General features: G+C 32.4%; 2 pseudogenes; both read left to right on the top strand.

Moving 5' to 3' along the window:
- The first annotated feature begins 12,464 nt into the window (after positions 1-12,464).
- LOC120613865 (uncharacterized) lies at positions 12,465-12,583 on the top strand (annotated as a pseudogene).
- Positions 12,584-14,161: 1,578 nt separating this feature from the next.
- On the top strand, positions 14,162-14,277 carry LOC120613882 (uncharacterized; annotated as a pseudogene).
- The last annotated feature ends 7,031 nt before the right edge of the window (positions 14,278-21,308 follow it).

Below are 21,308 nucleotides of genomic sequence, written 5' to 3'. Positions count from 1 at the left end.
ACAAACAATTATGCACCAACAAATTGGACAATCTGGAAGAAATGGATACAATCCTAGAAACATACAATCTCCCAAGACTGAGTCAAGAAGAAACAGAAAATCTGAACTGACCAATTACCGCTAACGAAATCAAATCAGTAATCAAAAACCTCCCAAAAAACAAGTCCTGGATCATATGTCTTCATAAGCAAATTTTACCAAACATTCAAAGAAGAATTAACACCTATTCTTCTCAAACTATTTTTTTTTTAAACCTCCTTTTATGAGGACACCAGTTCCTTGATTCCAAAATCAAAAACATTAAAAAAAAAGAAACCTATAGGCCGATATCTCTTATGAACATTGATGCAAAAATCCTCAATAAAAATATTAGCAAATTGAATTCAGCAATACATTAAAAATATCATACACCATAATCAAGTTGGATTTATCCCTGGAGTGCAAGGTTGGTACAATATCTGCAAATCAATTAATGTGATATACCACATTAACAAAATGAAAGATAAAAATCATATGATCATATCAATACATGTAGAACAAATGTTTGACAAAATCCAATATCCATTTGTGATAAAAACTCTCAGAAAAATGGGAATAAATAAAACATACCTCAACATAATAAAGGCCATATATGACAAGCCTACAACTAACATCATACTCAGTGAGGAAAGCCTAAGTATGTTTTCTTTAAGATCAGGAACAAGACAAGGATGCCTGCTTTTAACATTCCTGTTAAACAATGTATTGGAAGTCTTAGCCACAGCAATAAGACAAGAAAGAGGAAAAACACTTATTCGAATTGGAAAAGAAAAAGTAAAATTCTTGTTATTTGCAGATGACATGATTCTAAATCTAGAGAACCCTAAAGATTACACCAAAAAATTGTTAGAACTGATCAATGAATTCAGTAGAGGGATACAAAATTAATATTCAGAAGTCAGTGACATTTTTATATACCAGTGATGAATTTTCAGAAAGAGAAATTAATAATCTCATTTACGATTACATCAAAAGCAATGAAATATCTGGTAGTTAAATTAACCAAGGAGGTAAACAACCTGTTCTCAGAAAATTATGTCTTTATAAAAAGAAATAGAGGAAGATAAAACTAAATGGAAGCATATATCATGTTCACAGATAGGAAGAATCAACATCATTAAAATGGCCATACTATCCAAAGAAATCTAGAGATTCATTGCATTCTCTATCAAAATATCAATGACATTTTTCATGCAGCTAGAATAAATAATCCTAAAATTTATATGGCACCATAAAAGACTCCGAATAGCCAAGGCAATCTTGAGAAAGAAGAACAAAGTTGGAAGTATCACACTACCTGATATCAAATTGTACCACAAGGCTACAGTAATTAAAACAGCATGATATTGGCATAAAAACAGATATATTGTTCGATGGAACAGAATAGAGAACCCAGAAATAAATCCATACTATACACTTAATACACAACAAAGAAGCCAAGAATATACAATGGGGTAACATCAGTATCTTCAATAAATGATGTTGGGAAAGTTGGACTGATATATGCAAAAAAAAAAAAAAAAAAAAAAAAGATTCTGGACCACCGTCTTACACTGTATACAAGAAAAGACTCAAAATGGATTAATGACTTAAATGTAAGACCCTAAACCATAAAACTTCGAGAAGAAAACATAGGCTGTAATCTTTCTGATATTGCTACTACTAATTTCTTTTCAGATATGTGTGCTTTGGCAAGGAAAATAAAAAAAATAATAATAATACACTAAAAACTTTTTGCACAGCAAAGGAAACTATAAGCAAAATAAAAAGGCAATCAACTGAATGAAAGAAGATATTTACTTATGATATATCTGATAAGAGCTTAATTTTCATAATATATAAAGAACTCATACAAATCAACAATAAAAAAAAACAAGCCATCCCACTAAAAATGGGCAGGAGACATGAATAGATATTTCTCCAAAGAGTAAATACAGATGGCCAATAGACATACAAATATGCTCAAGGTCACTGATTATCAGATAAATGCAAATTAAAACAGCGATAAGGTATTACCTCATACCTGTGAGAATGGCTATCATCAATAAATCAAAGAACAACAGGTGCTGGTGAGGATGTGGAGAAAAGGGAACTCTCATACACTGTTGGAGGGGTTGCAAATTCGTACAGTCACTATGGAAAAAAGTCTAGAAGTTTCTCAAAAAATTAAAAATGGGTATGCTTTTTGACTCATGGGTATGCGATTTCACTTTTGGCTATTTAATGAAAACCAAGACAATAATTTGTAAAGATCTATGCACCCCTAGCTTCATGACAGCACAATTTACATAGCCAAGCTATGGAAGCAACCTAAATGCCCACCAACAGACGATTGGATAAAGAAGTTGTGGTTCATATATATAATGGAATATTACTCAATCATTAAAAAAATGAAATCCCACCATTCACAGTGACATTGATGGACCTAGAGGTTATTATGCTAAGTGAAATAAGTCAGACAGAGAAAGATAAATACCATATAATTTTGTTTATATGAAGAATCTAAGGAACAAAAAGAACAAACTAATCAAAAACAGATTCACAAATATAGAGGACAAACTGATGAGCACCAGAGAAGAGGGGAGTTGGGGGGCTGGGAGAAAGGGGTGAAGGATTAAAGACATAGAAATTATTAGTTGATAGATGGTCATGGGGATGGGGAGCACAGCATAGGGAATGCAGTTAGCATTAATGTAATGACTAAGTGTAGAGACAGAGGAGAAAAAGAACAATCAGGGGCATTGTCCCATAAACTATATAAATGTTTAAGCAATGTACTATATACTTGAAACTAATAATAAAAATTGTAAATATATATATGTGTGTGTGTATATACATATGTATATACATATACATATATACATATACATATACACACACACACACACACACACATACATGATTTTAGAAAAGGTTATGCAATTATGTGGCCCTAAATCCTAAGCCTCATTAACTTCCCAGTAAACCTGCCTCTGCTCTGGATTGAATAAATGAACATTGTCATATACATTGACACTTACAACAAAAGTAAATTTTATAATAAAGAAAAATACTGTGTAAGCAAAAAAAAACACACCAATATTTTTTCTTATTGATGGAGTGGGGGGGGAGTGGAAAATGGTTGCTAATTTTAAGTCAGTAGGCTGCTCAGTAGTTTGTTTATTCCAAAAATATTTATTGCAATAATATTTAATGTGTATTTAATGCACCAGAAATTAAGCTAGAAAATATAGAGGAAAAAGTTACAGTTAACATCTTCTAGATAGCACATTATAATGGGAGAAACAAGGAACACTAAGTTACATGTTGTGGTCAATGCATAAAAATGGTGCTAGGATGATACAGAGAATTATCTACAGTAGCCTTGGTTCTCTATTGCTGGAAGTATGATGAGATATAAAATGTGAGATGTAAGCCAGAGCTCTATAATAAGAAAACTGATCTGATTACATTTTCATTTTGGAAAAATCTTTGTTAGCTGCACAATGGAGAATGGATTGGTGATAGTATAAGCAGAGAAGCTACTACAGAAAAATAGTTGTGGAATGATGTGGGAAAGGAAATAACTAATAATAAATGGAACTACAAAATGGGCAATCTATACTAAAGGAGGAAACATTTTAGTGAACAGCAAGTAGAATTTGATTCTGGACAGTTGGACAATTGTATGTCTGAAAGAGAGAAAAGAAAGAATACCTATTTTTTGAATTAACTGGGTATTTGATGATCCCTTTAACTAAAATACAGAATATAAAAAGATCAAATTGTGGAAAAATGTTAATGATTTTGAGTAGAGATATATATGTTGAATCTGATGAACCTATGAGGCATGAAGGTAAAGATCACTGGTAGACAGTTGAATGTACAAATCTGGAACTCATGGGCAAGTTCTGGGTTCAAGACAGAGATTTGGGTAATGGATATACATATGGAAATTGTAGCCATGAGCATGAGAAAGATCATGAATAAAAGTTGGACTAACTTCAACTATAAATAAGAAATAAAACAAAACCCTGACTAAGACTGGCTTAAACATGATAATGTTTACCTAGTTTTCACATTAAATTTCGGAGCTATTCATTTCAGGTTTTGTTTGGCAGCACTAATTCACAAAATTCCCAGTAATCTGGTTTTCAATTTACCTGGCTCTGTAACAAAATTACCCAAAAATATAGCAGAATAGAATAAAACAAACTTTCATTATGCTCATGTTGTGTGGGTGAGGAATTTGAATGGGATAATGTGTTTTTGCTTCAGTGTTGAGGTTGTCAGCCAGAAGATTCAGAAACTGGGGGCTGAATTCATCTTAAACCTTGCTTAGTCATAAATCTGGTGGTTGTTCCTCTCCATGATGTTCTTTCACTTGTGTTCCTCAGAGCAAGGGGTCCTGGTTCTAAGGATAAGTGTCCCAGGAGGGAAGGAGACTTGGTAAAAGTTGCATTTCATTTTACGACCTAACCTCAGAAGTCTTGCAATGTTACTTTTACCACATTCTGTTCTCACCCAGTTTCCAGGGAAAGGGAAATCATTCTGCCTCTTTATGGAGAGTGGCAACCATAACAGGCAACAAGTTCTAGGACAGTATTTGATACCTGAAATATCACTGTGTCCATTTTTGAAAGAAGAAAAAAAAAACAACTACTACTGCCTGTATTCTTCCAATTTATTCATTTGCCATCTCTATACTATGATTTTTATCCTCATAGTGCAAATTTCCCGATCTAGTATATGTATTTAGGATATAGGAATGTACGTAGGGTTCTTCAAATGAAAGTCTAAAAGCTGAAAAAAATATTAATTTTATTTTAATGTTAATATCCCATTGGCTAGAATGTAGTCACATCTTCACATACAGTTACAAGAAAAGTAAGTATATATATTATTCTGGGTGGCCATTTTTCCCAGTTAAAATGAAGACACATGGGAAAAGAATCAATTAGCAATCTCTAGTATGAGACAGTAAAGTTAATAACTATATGAAACTTGCTGTGTTTCTACACAGAATTTCAAACAAAATTGCTACATTTTCATAGATAGTTATATTGAAAAATAGATCTAAATGGTATTTTGGTAAGAAATCAAGTCTTTACAGAGACACAATTTCTGCTGTAATATACAGACTCATAAAAATTATGATAGTCATCATTTTAAAACAAATTATTCTTCAAGGATGTCAATTTTACTGTCTGTTAATTTGACTTCCCTTGATTTAGAATCCTGTTTATTTGGTTTGTTTGACATTGAGTCAAATCAGTATTAAAATAAGAATCATTGACAGCTGCATAGGTCTATTTTGAAAATTCAATTTGAAATAAATGGGTTGAAGAAAAAAAATTACCATCAAATATTTTTCATTCAGTCTTGGCAATACCATTGATTCTGATCAGGGATAAAATCACTATGCTCTTTTTTCATGTAAAAAACATTTAAAGTGCAGTTTTCTGAACATTGGAAAAGGTGTAATATAATGGATTACTAAAAGAGACTTCTACTACCCACAGCATTAAAAATGACAGACAAAATAATAGCGAGAAACCTGCTGGATCTGTTTTCACCTGTACATTACTTTTCATCCTATATCCCTCAGAACCTTATTTCTTCAACCTGTTAGTATGTAGTACTACAATGAAAAAATAAAGTTGTACATTTTTGATACTGTATGATTTCTAAAAACCTTTATATTCCAATGAATATCATAAATTTCCAATAAGGGATGCACTCTGCAATATTTTCTAAATTTGTTTGTTCATATACTTTTTTTTCCTATAAAGCATCTTAAAAGAAAAAAAGTCTCTACTTACTTCTGCCTTTAGAAAAAGGAAGTTTTTCCCCATCCTAGCCTCTCCCTGTTCTAATGATAAGTATATTTCCAATTAAATTATATACAGTTATGCTCATACTCATACCAGAATCACTTAAACATATATGAATGTATAAAATAGTAAGTGCTAGATGGATGTGGGAAATACACAAATTTAACTGGTATGGATATTTTCAATCTTTATCAAAGATCTCAAGAAATAGTAGGGGAGAAGCATAAACACAGACAATTATATATAATGAAGAGAGTATTATGGTAAAGGACTTTGCAGGGAGCTATGAGGTCACAGAAGAATGATACTTTGCCCAAAACAGGATTTTAGAGAGAGGTGGGGTAAAGACATTGAAGGCCATATGGAGAAGATCATGTTTGATTTGAGTTTTAGAATATCAGCATGGACTTAGTGATTGGGAGAAGGGAGATGGATATTTTAGATAGAATCATGAGCAAGTCTTGAAGTTGTAAAATTTGATATGGAGCATGCAATGAGAAAAAAAAAAAAAAAAGAAACCAAGGCTGAATAGAAAAATTCGTATATAATTTAAAAGAGCCAGGATTTCATCCTGGTGGGTGTCATTGAAGGAATTCAAACATGATGAGTTTTGGCACTGGAATTCAATTTGCACTTTTAAAGGTCATTCTAGTTATTATGTAGAACATAAATATAATTCTGTATATTTATGAGTAGTTAATCAGCAAAATAATTTGCTAAAGGACATTAGCTCATAGAAACATTGAAATATCTAGAGAAACAGACTTGAGATTAAATTTCCCAGAGAGATACTCAGAACTACACCACAAGCTAGGCTATTGATGGAATCTTCCCTAATGACCAACCTAAGATTCTGCAAAAAAATAACCTGTCATTATGCCGCCACCTCTTACAGAATAACAGACATATAACCACTTACTTCGCAACTAAAGTCTTATCCATGTGTATCTGAGTGGTAGAATCTAGGTTATATGTCTGCATACTAACTCCATGGGAGAGTAGGAAATAGTGGCTTTTGGATTCTACCTTTTGAAGGAGGAACTTACGATGTGAGATTCTATCAAAATGTAAAAAGAGAAAAATGTTCAAAAGATGGAGACAGCAAAAATAAAAACTATGTACTGCATACGAAAGTCACTATAAGAAATAAGAAAAGTAATAGTCCAGGCAAGACAAGTTAGCCAAAAGTAACATAGTAGGAGTCAACATGATTCAGACAGTGAGAAAGGGAGAAAGTCAAAAAGTAGTCAGGACATAAAATAGCCAGTAGGTTATGATGAATACGTTGAAATATGAATATGGCTTTTGATTTTAAAATGCCCAATGTGATAGAAGGCCTTTCACCAAAATAAGAGATACAGAGGAATGCAGCCTGTTTATGAGACATTGAAGAGTAAAAAAATAAATACAATGTTTTTTCTTTTTAGAATTTAATGTTTTATTTTAAAATAATAAATTTGGGTTTGCCATGAGCATCCACCAAAAAATGTCTAGAAAAAAATAATTTACACATTTAACACTGTAGAGAATGCAGGGATAAAATAATAGATTAAAAAGCAGAAAAAATATAGATGGAGGTTAAAATGCTAAAAAATAAATGTGAAAGCCCAGTGAATGTGAACCAACCTATAATAATCGAAACTATCATAAATAAGAAAATAAGTCTTGAATTTTTTTCAGATATTTACATGGTTAACCTAATTAGCAGCTCAGATGAACATGTGGATTTATAGGCTCTAGGGTAGTGTATTAGTTTCCTGTTGCTGCTGAAACAAATTATTGTATGCTTAGTGTCTTAAAACTCCATAAATGTATTTTCTTATAGTTCTGGAAATGAGAAGTCCACAATAGTTCTCACCACACTTAAAGCAAAGTATTAGCAGTGCTGTGCTCTTCCAGAGGCTCTAAGGCAGAACTGGATTTTGACTTTTCCAGCTTTGAGAGGCTGTTATATTTTTTGGTATGCTTACCCTTCCTCCATCTTCAAAGTCAACAGAGTAACATCAACAAATCTCATGAATCTAACTCATCTGCCTCCGTCTTTCACTTATAAAGACCAAAGTAATTGCAGTCTACCCATCAGGATAATCCAAGAAAATTATGTTGTTTTAAGGTCAGCTGCTTAACATTTTTCTTTCTATCTACAATCTTAACCCCCCTTGCTGATTCATAGAGCATAGTCACAGTTTCCAGGAATTAGAACATGGACATCTTTAGGGACTTGGGAGCAGTATTCTACATGATACAGATAGCAACAAGTTTTAATCTCTGGGTGTGTGTCCCAGGCCTGGCTAGTCCCAGGTCTGGCTGTGATCCAGGCTCATGGCTAGGAATAGGACCCCGGATTTAGAATATTACATTAGTGTAGTAGGGCGCCTGGGCCTAAAATATGTAAACATAATTCAGCTATTGTATCACGCATGTGTGGCTGAATGCCACTATTGTATTCTAATATATATGAAGCCATGTGGTCCCCATGGAGCAGAAGGGGAGCACAAGAAGGGAAGCAGAAGAAGAGCAGAAGCAGAAGCGCACTCCCCAAAATAAAGTCGGTGCCTGCCATTTCATTCTCATGTTGGTCTCCTATACATTCTTCCAACTGGGCATCTCACCACCAAAACCTTCCCTTCTCGATCAACTCAACACTGACACTGGGGTATACCCGAATACTTTCTGTTTTGTTCTCCTAGCCCTTCCATCTTTTCTGTAACCATGTGCTTGCATTGAATCTCTTTTGGTTAGAATTGTTTAGAGTGGTTTCTGTATTCATGATGGAGCAAACTAAAGACTAAAATAAATGATTGAGCTCTTGGTTTACATGACCAACAAATACCTTTTAGGTAGAAGAAATAGTTAGGACAAAGTCCCTGAGACTTGAGATGTTGTGTGTTCAAAAATATACATGAGGTCCAAAGTGGCTGGCATATAGAGAGGGAGAAAAGCAGTCAGAGAAGTGGGGCGAGGTACAGATGAAAACTCAGGAAAGTATTTATTCCAGAATGCGGCAGGAAGTCACTGAATGGTTTTGAGCACATGAGTGAATTCATTCAGTTTAGGATTTTAAAAGGAATACTCAGATTATATAGAGATTAAACTGCAATTGTGTGCTTTAAGCTTCAAAATTCATCCATGCACATTTTAATATTAGAGTTACAACATTGTACTATATGTAACTGTACTCACTCTGATCGCAACAGCTTTTTCAATCTTTTTTAGCATTAAAATATTTAAATATTTTATATGGTCTGATTTTTAAGGGTTTGTCAGCTATTGAACAACATTCAAATTGAAGGCACGATATGCCTCATATCTACCATGTTCCTTTTATTTTGCTTATATGTACAGCTGAATTATCTGCTACAAAACACCCCATTATCATTTCTGTCTTACTGCTATTTCATTAAGTAAAGACATAAAAAAACCAAAACAGCAAACAAAAGAAATGTAAGAGAGTAGCATCAAAAGCATGGCAGCATGAGGGATCTCCTCTGATCTCTCCTCTTGAAATTACAACAAACTGAACAGATAAAATCCAATAGAGAACACCCAGCCCAGCATGTCTGAGAGATGTGCACATCAGGGCATCTGAAGATGGGTCAATGAGGAAAGGGAGGAGGAAAAGGAGAGGACTGGAGAAAGATGCTGGAGACAGGTTCTGTGAAGCAGCCAGGAGCTCCCTGCAAGTCATGGGGGAAGGAAGAAGTAGGCGGTGGTTTATACTCTTTGAAGCCTCTGAGTAGTCCTGCCTAAGTGATCAGCATATTCCGTGTGGCAGAGCCCAGTGAACAAGGCAGACCGAGAATGTGAAGAGGTAACAGCTATGTTTTAGCAACCACCTTTGCCAGGCAGAAAGCTTAGTTAGGGATCCTGGCTACTTCCCCACAATCTCCCAGAGCTAGCAGCAGGCCCCAGAACTGCATCTGACTTTGGGGGTAGTACCAGGACTTCAGGGGCTCTTCAGAGGATCAGATAGACATTGTTCTTCACATTCTCCCATGGAGGTGGAGCCTTTTAAATGAGGTGACTTAATCACAGAGACACACACCTCTCCAGAGAATAAAAGGCATTTTCTTCACCAGAAGCAGAAATCCAGGAGACTTGGGCACAACCTACTGAAACACACACACACAAATCCCTCTAATCAACTTACTAAAGAGAGATTAATAATAAAATTATAATAATAATAGTAATAACAATGTGTATATATTATATATATTATATATACATAAAAGCAGAGTACATTCCCATTAATGCCTTGGCAGAGAAATAATCCATCAAACACCATGAACAACCGAGGTGACGAGTCAACTCAGAAAGAAAATCAATATTCTCCAGAAAATAAACTTAAAGATATAGGATTACACAATTTAAAAGACAGAGAATTCAATATTGCAATTATGATAAAACTCAAAGAGAAGAAAGAAAATTCTAATAGTTCAATAAACTCAGAAACTAAATCAACGAACAATACTTTACCAAGGAATACTTTACTGAAGAAACTAAAACTCTACAGAAGAACCAAATAGAGCATCTGGAGTGGAAGACCTCAGTGAAAGAGATGAAGACTGGAATAACAAGCTGACCAGATAGAGGAAAGAATTAGTGATATCAAAGATAGAAAGCTGAAAATGATGCAAATGGAAGAAGAGAGACTTGAGATTAAAAAGAAAGAAAGAAAGAAAGAACTCTACAAGAACTATCTGACATTATCAAAAAAAGCAACATAAAAATAATGGCTATACTAAAAGGAGAAGAGAGGAAGAAGGAAATAAAGAACCTATTCAAACAGTTGATGAGAATTTCCTAAAACTATGGAAAGAACTGGACCCATAAATCCAAGAAGCAAACAGAACACCTAATTATCTCAATCTAAAAAGACCTACTTCAAGATATATTATATTAAAACTGTCAAAAATTAATGATAAAGAAAGAATTCTCAAAGCAGCCAGGAAAAATAAAGATGATAATTTATAAAGAAAACCCATTGTATAATCATTAGACTTCTCATGACAATCCTTATAAGCTAGGAGAGAGTGGATCCAAATATTCAAACCACTGAAAGGGAGAAATTACTGGCCAAAATAATATATCCAGCAAAGTTCTCTTTTACATATGAAGGAGAAATAAAGACCTTTTCAGACATACAATAGCTGAGGAAATTTTTCACTACAAGGCCTACATTACAGGAAATACTGAAGGGGGCCATTCTACCTGAAACAAAAAGACAAAAAAAAAAAAAAAAAAAACTATGAGTAAGATGACTAACAGATAGACAGAAACAGGAAAGTGCTACCTTTATAAAGAAAAAAAGGTATTATAAACTGAAATATTACATAATTGTTAAAGGTCAAAAAAATTTTTTAAAAAAGAGACAACAGTTGCTGATGAACTCACAACAAAAATAGGAATAATGTGAGATAGCAAAAACAGAAAAAGAGAGGGAATAGAAATCTGAATCTGCAAAAGTGACTGGAGTTAAGACACACACAGAAGAAAAAGATCTATTGTATATACAAAACATTCTTTTACATAAACTTAATGGTAACCATGCAGAAAAATTCAGAGCTGAGACGCATAACATAAAACAAGAGGAAACAGAAGGAAAAATCATAAAATACCACCAAATAAAAATAACAGAGAGAAACACAGGGACAAAAAATAATTGAGACACCACGCTACAAATATATATATATAAAGGTTATAGGAAAATCTCATATTTCAATAATCACCATAAATATAAATGGACTGAACTCATCAATATAAAGGCACAGAGTAGCAGATTGGATCAAAAAACAAAATCCAATCATACGCTATTTCAAGAGACACGTCTCAGCTGCATGGACAAACATAGACTCAAAGTGAAAGGGTGGGAAACGATACTCCAAGCAAATGGAAGCCAGAGAAAAGAGGGTATAGTTGTACTTATATCTGATGAAATAGACTTCAAGATAAAAAAGGCAATGAGACAAAGATGAATACTTCATAATTATAAAGGGGACAATACATCAAGAAGACATAACACATTGATAAACATGATTTTAATCAGGGAACACCAAAATATATCAAGGAACTAGTAATAGAACTAAAGGGGGAAACTGACAAAAACAAATTATAGGAGGAGACCTAAATACTCGATTGACAGCTATGATAGATCATCCAAGCAGAAAATCAATGAGATAATGTTATTAGAAGATACATCAGACCAATGGGACATAATTGACATTTATAGAGGCTTTCATCCCAAAACATCAGATTATATATTCTTCTCTAGCGCACATGGAACATTATCAAGGATAGACCACAATTTTGGGACACAAAACTAGCCTCAACAAATTTTAAGAGTCTAAAATTATACCAAACATATTCTCCAACCACAATGCTTTGAAACTGAAGGTCAATTGTAAATAGAAAGTGGGAAGAACCAACTAATATGTGGAGATTAAACAAAATGCTACTTCTAGAAAAACTGGATAATAGAGAAAATAAAGGAAAAATCAAAAGATATATAGAAACAAATGAGAATAAAAATATAATATATCAAAACTTTGGGATTAAAAAAAAGCAGTAATAAGAGGAAAGTTTATATCATTACAGGCTTATCTCAGGAATCAAGTCTACGACTGTGTCACCCTGAACATGCCCGATCTCGTCTGATCTTGGAAGCTAAGCAGGGTTGAGCCTGGTTAGTACTTGGATGGGAAACCACCTAGGAATACCAGGTACTGTAGATGTTAAAAAAGAAAAAAGAAAAAGGAAACAAACAAACAAAAAAATCCCAAATAAACAACCTAACTTTGCATCTTAAAAGAACTAAAAATAGAACAAATGAAACCTAGTCAGCAGACGGAAAGACATAATAAAAATTAGAACAAAATTAAATAAAATGGAGAATAAAAAGACAATAGAAAAAATTAATGCAACAAAGAGCTGGTTCTTTGAGAAGATTAATAAAATTGACAAACCCCTGGCTAGATTCACTAAGGAAAAAAGAAAAAGGACACAAAAAAACAAAATCAGAAATGAAAGATGTTATAACAAATATCAATGAAATACAAAAGATCATACAAGAATACTATGAAAGATTATATGCCACCAAATTCAATAACCTAGAAGAAATGACAACTTCTTAGAAATATGCAAATTTCCTAGACTGAATCATGAAAAATTGGAAAATCTGAATAGACTGATCAGCAGTGTGGAAATTGAAACAATTATCAAAAAACTACCAAAAGTGTAAAAGTCCAGGACCAGATGGCTTCACCAGTGAATTCTACCAAGCATTCAAAGATGATTTAATATTTATTTTTCTCAAACTTTTCCAAAAAAGTTGAAGAAGAGGTGATACCTCCTAACTCTTTTTATGAACCAACATTACCCTAATACCAAACCTGGTAAAGATAACATACACACACACACACACACACACACACAACTATTGACCAATATTTCTTATGAATACAGATGCAAAATCTTAAACAAAATACTAGCAAATAAAATACATTACATTAAAAGGATTATACATCATAATCAAGTGGGCTGCATTCCAGGGGCACAGGGACAATTTAACACACAAATCAATTAATATGATATACCACATAAAAAAATAAAAAACAAAAATCATATGATCATATCAATAGATGCAGAAAAAGCCTTTGACAAGATACAGCATGCATGTATGATTAGAACACTTAATAAAGTGAGTATAGAAGGAAAATATCTCAACATAATAAAGGCAATATATCTATATATGACATACTCTCAGCTAACATCCTGCTTGATAATGAAAAACTGAAATCTTTTTTTCTGAAATCAAGAACATAGCATTGATGTTCATTGTCACCACTGTTAATCAAAATATTGTTGGAAGCCCTACCTAAAGCAATTAGACAAGAGAAAGAAACAAAAGGCATCCAAATTGGGAAAGAAGAAATCAAATTGTTACTTTTTACAGATGACATGATTCTCTATAAAACCTTAAAGACTCCACCAAAAACTGTTAGAGATAATAAACTAGTAGAGTAAGGTTTCAGGATACAAAATCATTGTACAAAAATCTATAGTGTTGCTGTTCGATAACAATTAATTTGCAGAAAAAGAAATGAAAAAAAATCCTTTTGCAATTGCAACAAAAAGAATAAAATGCCTAGGAATAAACCCAATGAAGCATGTGAAGGACCTATACACTGAAGACTATAAGACATCATTAAAAAAAATTGAAGAAAGACATGGTTCCATAGTGTACAAATCAGCACATCTGCTTTACACGCAGAAGATCCTGGGTTCACGCCCCAGTGGAGCCACGGTCCATGGTCTATGGCCATGCTACCCTGAACAAGCCCAATGTCTGATCTCGGAAGCTAAGCAGGGTCAGGCCTGGTTAGTACTTGGATGGGAGACCACCTAGGAAGACCAGGTGCTGTAGGCATAAATAATAATAATAAATAATAATAAAAAAATTTGAAGAAGACAATAAGAAATGGAAAGTGTTCGTAGATCGGAAGAATCAACATAGTTAAAATGATCTTATTTCCCAAAGCAATATTCAGATTTAATGCAATCCCAATCAAAATACCATCGGCATTTTATAAAGAAATAGAACAAAATATCATCAGATTTGTATGGAAGCACAAAAGACCCCGAATTGCCAAAGCCATCCTGAGAAAAAAGAACAAGGATGGAGACATCACTCTGTACATCTTCAAATTATACTACAAAGTGACAGTAATCAAAACAGCATGGTATTGGCAGCAAAACAGACACATGGACCAGTGGAACGGAATAGAGAGTCCAGAATTAAACTCCTACAGTAGTTTGGTCAAATGATTTTCAACAGAGAAGCCAAAAAAAGAAAGCCTCTTCAATAAATGGTACTGGGAAAACTAGGAAGCCACATGCAAAAGAATGAACCTAGACTTCTATCTATCACCATACACCAAAATTAACTCAAAATGGATCAAAGATCTAAATATAAGACTTGAAACAAACAAACAAAAAATTGCATAGAAGAAAACATAAGTACTAGAATTACGGACATGGATTTAAAAGGATTTATGAATTTGACCTCAAAGGCAAGGGAAGCAAAAGCAAAAATAAATTAATGAGACTATACCAAACTAAGAAGCTTCTGCACAGCAAAAATAAACCATCAACAAGGCTAAGAGGCAACCATCTGAATGGGAGAAGATATTTGCAAACAATGCTTCCAGTAATAGCCTACTTTCCAAAATATGAAGAACTCATACAATTCAACAATAATAATAATAAAAAAAAATTCAATTAAAAAATGGACCGATGACCTGAACAGATACTTCTCCCATGAAGACATACAAATAGCCAACAGACATGTGAAAAAAATGCTCATCTTCACTAGCTATTAGTGAAATGCAAATTAAAACAACAATGAAATATCACTTCACACCTGTTAGAATGGCTGTCCTCAACAGGACAAGGAGTAACAAATATTGGATAGATTGTGGGGAAGAAGGAACCCTCATACACTACTGGTGGGACTATAAATTGGTTAAGCTGCTATGGAAAACAGTATGGGGGTTTCTCAATAAAACAAGAATAGAATTACCATGTGATCCAGCAATCCCAATGTTCATTGCAGTGTTATTTACTGTGGCCAAGACATGGAAACAACCACAGTGCCCTTCAATAGGTGATTGGATAAAGATGTGGTACACATATACAATGAAATATTACTCACCCATAAGAAAAGATGAAATACCACCGTCCGTGACAATATGGATGGATCTTGAGATTATCAGCTAATCGAAATAAGTCAGACAGAAAAGTCGAAAACCATATGATTTCACTAATATGTGGAATATAAAACTGAAAGCAACAAACAAACAAGACTAACAGAGACTCATGGACATGGACAACAGTTTAGTGGTTATCAGAGGGTAGGGGGAGATGAGAGATAGGTAAGGGTAAATGGGGTCAAATATATGGTGATGGAAAGAAATTTAACTTTGAGTAGTGAACACAATATAATTACATATGACGTATTGTTGAATTGTACACTTGAAACCTAATTAATTTTGTTAATCAATGTCATCTCAATAATTTTAATCAAAATAAATTAATAAATAAATTTCTGTGCACAAGAAAAAAAGAAAGAAACATAAGTAAGCAACTCAAGAGAGGGAATGATAAGTAAGCAAACTTCTTAAGTGTTGAAATTTCTTCTTTTGGCGTTATAATACAGAATTAGAGTCATCAATTTAGCATAAACATACAAAAGTCTCATATGTAATTTTAAAAGTATTTTTGCTAGCAGATTTTATCTGGGACAAAGTTTTTGTCACCAAAATTTTAGAATAGTGGATTTTTTTCTTCCAGAAACATTGTTTATGTGGTTAGTAAAATTCTACTACATTTCTGAAAAAAAAGTTAAAAATTTAAATTTATTTTATAATAGGAAAAGAAATTAATGCTAGCTAAAAATAAATTTATTAGACACATTTTATCTCTTTTCATCATTTCAGTTATTCCATTTTTATCTAAATTATTGTATAGACATGTAATTAAATAACATCCTATAATTTTTCACTTTAAGGCTGTTGTTGCAAAAGTCCATTATTTTAACACTGCATTTGAAAGTGAGAATTAAAGTTAAATAGGAATGATGAGTCGTTTTCAGAATGATGCAAACATTAATAGATATCAAAGTAGGTGAAAAGTTATAATTGCTTGCAAATTTTTAATATCGTTGGCATTAATTTTATAACAATACTTAACATATACTTGCTATTCTATATTGAGAATGAGTTCCCAAGGAGTTACCATGGGTTTCCTCAAAAGACACAAAGTCAGGAAAAAGGTAAACATAGTGAGTTCCCCTTTTTCCAGAGGCACTCTATTAGAAATACTTCTAAAAGAAAAATAAACTCGCCTCTAGAGCAGTTTGCTAATATGCTGTTTCCTATCAGTTTATGGCCTTATTTTACAAATTCAGTTAAATTTAACTATCAGATTTAAACCTCAATAATGATTTGAACTGCATTAATACTTCTTAAATGTATTTTCTGTATAGTGTTAATTAAAACCTAAACAATCTATATCAATCTTCTGCATTACCTGAAGAATACATTATGAAAGATGATATGATAGGAAGTATCTTTGACTTCTTCATCAAGAACTCTATTACATGATATAATTCATTTTCCTAATCTTAAAGTGGGGAAGACATTAGTATTTAATCCTTTATGTTTGTTTCTTAAATTTTATGTTTGTTTCTTATTGTTGTCTTAAAACTAATTAAATGGTAGTTGTCTTCCATTGCCTCAGGGTAAATTTACTGTCTCAAGAAGGTCCCATAGTTTAATGATGCACTTTTTGACTTAAATGTTAAGATGCAAAATAAAATGTCAATTTAATATTCATTGTATTTTCGAACATCATACTCAATCTATTAAACTTCACTCTAATCCCTGCTCTTCCATATGAAGTAATAAAGTAACTTGAAATGTTTATGATTTGATTATTTTAGACTAACTAGATTCTACAATATTTACAACTTTAAAAAAAATACTTTATCATATATAATGTGGCATTATATGGGTGTTATTTTAGTTAAAATATAATTCTGTAGAGATAGCGTCCTAATAAAAAATGTATAACCTATATGTAGCCATCTAGCATTATTCATAATACCTGCATGTCACAGTTGGCTCCAATAAGAGTTTTCTTTTTAATCTGAATTTGATTTACAGCCTACACTTACAAAATTAACAGTGAATGTCAGAAGTGAACTTTTATTAGTGAAAAGAATATTCCATCAACTAGCATGATAAATATTTCGAATAAGCTTTCTTTGTCCAATTTAAATGTATTTCAATTATGTGGAATGGCTAAAATATTTCAAAACACTTCTCACACAAGTAACTATATAAAAATCCAATGAGACAGACAGCTCATGGGGATGGCATGACAAACTTGATTCTTAAAACATCCTTGTTCTGCCACTGGGTTAGGTGGATTTGTGATGCCAACTTTAGTGGTTAGAAAATCCTTCCAGACCCTGGAAAGATGACGGTCTGCCAGACATGAATCTTTTAAGATGTGATCATGATAACTAAAAGGACAACAGTTTTTTCAAGCTGAGAGAATGAACTGTTGGAACTGTTTTGTGATGGCTTGCTAATAAATGCATGATTAATAAATGTCTGCATGGGTGGCAGAGATTTTCTTTTGAGACTTGCTTATATTATAATCTGTTGAGCAGTTTGTGGGAGAGTAGGTCATTTCCACACATCTAAAACTTTTTTGGAGGTTAAAATGCCTTAATCAGCCAGCTATGAAACACAAATAAATCCTATAACATTCAACTGCTTTTTCTTCAGGTGAAGCAAATTGAAAAGCAGCATGAAAGGATCTGTAGTAAAGATAAAAGTTGACTGAATTAGAGAATATGACTTTGACAGTGTCACAGGGCATGGTTTTAAAAAGAATTTCCATAAGAATGTATTTGTATATGAGAAAAGCAAGTTTCTCTTGAGCACCAAATCCCAAGGTTGTTTTGAATTTCAAACCCTGCCATCACCTCACTTCTCTCAAGTAATTCAAAACTGTCTCAATTTCTGAGTTCTCCAGATATCATAATCCAGAAACAGGACTACATGAGCTGCCCAAGAGCTTTGCCCCAGGAAAAGATCAAATACACAGTGTTAGAACCAGGTACTCTGGGGGGCTCACCTTCTGGTCTAAGGGAGATTCTGCTTGCTCTTTCTATGCTTCTTTCTAGAATATAGAGTGTGAGATTTGCCTCCCATTAAAGCACAGTACCACTGACCCTAGCCCAGGCTTCATATGGTCCATCAGGTTTTGCTTCTTGTTCTGTGGACTGTGTTAGGTCCCAAAACCCACTTCACCCAGTATTTAAAGTACCAGTCACCCCTGTTTTTTAGGGAAAATCTTCACATTTAATTGGCTTATAATTTATTCTCTTCCCTCAAACACCCTAGTGTGTCTTCCATTTCTTTTATCTCCTTTTTACCATGCTGTGCCTTTTGCCTCTGTCATCATCCCAAGATTTTATATCAAAATCTGGGGCTGTTAAAAATTGTTGCAGTTATTCCTAAATTTCACTCTTTAGAAGCACATCATTTGCTGCAACCTTTTCTGATAAATGTATGAAACTAAGTTTTATAAAATGCATTGATCGATGTTATTAAAAAAAGTTTAAGATGTATATGAATATAATTGGGAAATAAAGAATTAATAATGATTTATCCATTTATGGTAAAATGTATTAGGTTATGTTGTAAGTAGATATACTTAGATTTTACTCCCAATGACTTTAAACACTTGGTTCCAAAGATGCATAAATAGTGTTTCTCTAAACCTCAAGCATTTTACCAGAAACTGAGATTGTATATATAAAGCTATTGTAATTAAGAGAATGTAAAATCGATGTAAAGATAGTAAAGCAGACCAATGGACTTAATAAAGTGAAGAAATAAATCCTTCCATATATGGTAATTGTCATTTATGACACAGGTAACAATACAGCGAAGAGAAGAGGATAAAATTTTAAGTTAATTATATTAGCTCAATTTGATACTTCTAAAAATCAGTTTCAGGTGGACTATCCATCTAAATGTAAAAAGTAAATAATAACCGGTAAGTTTATGAAAAAAATATTTTTCTGTAGTTGTGGTAATAAATATATTTTTTTTATCAGAAAACAGAAATGGTCAGACCCAAAGGAGAAAAAAAATAATAAATTGGGCTACATTAAAATTAAATTTTCTGTTATTCAAAATATACTACTAAGAAAGAAAATATAAAACTACACAATAAGAAGATATGTATATATATTATAATTGAATTTTTTTAAAAAAGGAGAAAAATAGAAAATTGGCAAAAGAAGTGAACAGGATAAAAACAAGATAAAAATATGGCAAATATATAAATAGAAGAGAGTGTTTAACTTTTTTAGTCTATAGTAGTATCTTGTGATGATTAAAATCCATGATAATGACTCAAAAAGAATATGGGGCAAATAAAACTTTCATGCACTACTGGTAAGTGTAAATTGGTGAACACACTTTGAGAAATCATTTGGCAGTATATGCTAAAATTAACCATGTGTATATCTATGGAGTCATTAATTTAATTTTTGATATTTAACAGGCTTGGCTATATATACCCACCCAAGACATGCAGTCTGTACATGGTAGCATTGAATATTAGTAAAAAACTGGATACAATCTAAACATTGTTCAGCAGAATAATAAATAAATAACAATATTCATAAAGTGGAATATTCTGCCACAATAAAAAATACTAATTTTTATATTGCCACATGCAAAAACATGGATATAGCTCACAAAAATAATGTTAAGCAAAGAAAAAAACAAAAGAGAAAAAGTTCAGGTATGTAAAAAATGAAAAATTTATAAAGGTAAAAAATCATAAAGGTAAAAATCCATACAGGTAAATATGGTGTTATAAGTGAATATAGAATTTACTTTTGGGGCAATAGTCCCTTGAAAAAAATATAAAGGAAGCTCCTGACATGCAAGTAATATTCCATTTTTAATCTGAGTCCCAGTTATATAGGTAAATTCACTTTGAAAAAAATTATTGATTTATGGTCTCTACACTTTTTGATGTATATTATAATTCATAAAAGTTTACTTATTGAAAATTCTTTATTAATTATTTTTAAAACTTCTTGTTTTTTTCTGATATTTAATAAAGTGGTAATTATAGTAGGTGTATTTGAAAGTAAAATACAAAATACACCGAGGGTATAAATAACATATATTTTTAAGTACACTTGCAGTGTATCTTTAAATTTGAATTACAATTAAAATAAAGCAGGAAAAATCACTTTAAAAATTTTTAAAACTATTATTTAAATCTATTTATCTGCTACCAACAATATTAAAGATCAAAGATCAAAGAAATGTCTTTGTCTTCAACTTTCTAATAGTAGGTCTGAAGCCATTAAAATAGTGATTTACCACACTTGTGTGCTCTTCAGAAAATATTGCTCTAAGTAGAATTACTACTTATGTAATGTGTATATTATTTCTCTAGCTTTAGAGAACTCACTAGAAAAAGTTGTTCTTGCTACTATCTATATTTATATCTCATTGAATAACAACATATTTTATAACAAAATTTTCAAATGAAAAAAGTCTGAGATGTGAAGTACACCAGGAGTAAAAATGTTTTCTTAAGAGCATAAATATGAGCAGGCACTTTGATCAAAATCAACAAAAATTACTGACATCATGAAGTTTATATAGTTCAATAGGTAGTAAAGAACATTGAACAGATTTATAAGCAAAACATTTATTATGAAATATGATTAACAGTAGTATAAAAGAAGAAAAAGAGAAAGAAGACATGGGTTAAGAGGTTGTTTAAAATATAATGTTTGAGCAAAGTCCAAAAGGAAGTTGGAAGAAAGTTCTTCGAAAGGAGATAAGCTAGTAC

This window comes from Pteropus medius, unplaced genomic scaffold, assembly GCF_902729225.1.
Source record: "Pteropus medius unplaced genomic scaffold, Ma_sr-lr_union100, whole genome shotgun sequence".
Taxonomy (NCBI): domain Eukaryota; kingdom Metazoa; phylum Chordata; class Mammalia; order Chiroptera; family Pteropodidae; genus Pteropus; species Pteropus medius.
This window is presented reverse-complemented; position numbering and strand designations above follow the sequence as displayed.